Below are 1,634 nucleotides of genomic sequence, written 5' to 3'. Positions count from 1 at the left end.
ATGGCAGCGGTGAGTCCATCCTTCACGCCTCACATGTGCATGAAGCGCAGCCTGATCCGAGCGCTCGGTGAGAAGGGAAGGCTTTTCCAACCGGAGCGTCCGGGTCGTGCCCGCCGGCGCCTCTTCTGTCCGCGGAGTGGGGTGTGCGCACGGGAGAGGGTACCGGGAGGGTTCCCATCAGCTTCCTCGCTGGTCCGTGCTGTGCTGGGGCCTCGGGGCGACTGGAGGGCGAGGCTGAGACTTGGGATGGAGCCTCCTGTCCTTTGGCTCGGAATCCCTCGTTCACATCCGTCCACCCACCCCCGGAGCAGGTCCAGTTAAAGGAACCGCAGGCTCTGTCCTTCCTCCGAAGCATCTCGCGCTTACTTCAAAGACGAAGAAAGCAATGCCCCCGCCACGAACGTGAGAAAGGCTCACGGAGCAGGAACCCCGCGCCGTCAGCAACGGCTGTGGGTCACCCTCGTCCCGCGGCCGCTTCGCTGTGCTCACGGCTGAGGGTGCTGAGTCCCACGGGCACCGGGCCTGCGACGCGGGGCAGCCTCTCTGTGGCCGTGGCGCTAAGCAAAGCCTTTTGACCTTTTGAAGCTGTTGGAGCTTAAAGGGACATTTCCTTAGCAGAACCGCTGGGAAGCGGAGTCGTTTCCATCGGCAGCAAGTCCCCCGCTGCTGCCTTCTCACCCCCGCTTTCCCCCTCGGGCGGGAGCGTGCACCTGGCTGTGCGAACTCGCCGCCATGGGCTGCACCCGAGTCTTTCCATTTAAAGTCAATGAAACTTCAAAAGCTCAGTTCCAGCCCGGCCGTCCTGGCTCAGGGGTCGAGTGTCGCCCTATGAAACGAGGTCAGGGTTCGATTCCCGGTCGGGGCACAGGCCTCAGTTGCAGGCTCCATCACCAGTGGGGGGCGTGCAGGAGGCATGACTCTCTCATCATGGGTGTTCCTCTCTCTCTCTATCTCTCCCTTCCTCTCGGAAATCAATAAATACATTTTAAAAGTAATGAAAGTTCAGTGCCTCAGTTGCGCTGGCCTGGCCATCCCACTGCCAATAGCGGCCGCCCTCAGAGAGCCCGCGCAGGGCCCGAGGCGGCTGTCAGCGCCACAGGAACGGCGTTCCGTCCTCAGTGCGCCAGCTGCACCCGTCACGAATGCGGGTTTTTTCCAATCGATGGGGTTACACGTACGCTGATATATATGCGATGTGATATGTGTGCTATTTTGTTGTATTGACAACAAGCTTTAAAAGTTCATATGTCAAATTTTCCAAAGGTGTTAACATCATAGATATTTTTACGCTCAAAAATGTTGAATTTCGTGCCAAAAAAAAGAGCATTTGCGGGAAGTTTTAATTCATTACTTTATTTTGAGGAAAAGTGCTGCTGAAAGTGATCGCATACTTCGGGAAGCTTATGGGGAACGTGCTTCGTCTCAAGATCCTTGTGAACGCTCCTCCTGGGCCCAGGGAAAGGCTGCTTTGCCCCCATGTGGACTCTGGCCTTGGGTCCCCCAGAGCCGGCGGCCCGCCAGGCCTAGAGGAAGCTGCGTCTGGGCCGCGGCTCGGGTGTCCGGGTGGGACACAGCAGGGTCGGCTGCCCAGAGTCCGCTCACTTGCCCTGAAGTTGCCTCGGGGCCGCGGTCAT

Source organism: Myotis brandtii, unplaced genomic scaffold (genome assembly GCF_000412655.1).
Source record: "Myotis brandtii unplaced genomic scaffold, ASM41265v1 scaffold97, whole genome shotgun sequence".
In the NCBI taxonomy this organism is placed as follows: domain Eukaryota; kingdom Metazoa; phylum Chordata; class Mammalia; order Chiroptera; family Vespertilionidae; genus Myotis; species Myotis brandtii.
The sequence above is the reverse complement of the archived record's forward strand: the minus strand, read 5'-3'. Positions refer to the sequence as shown.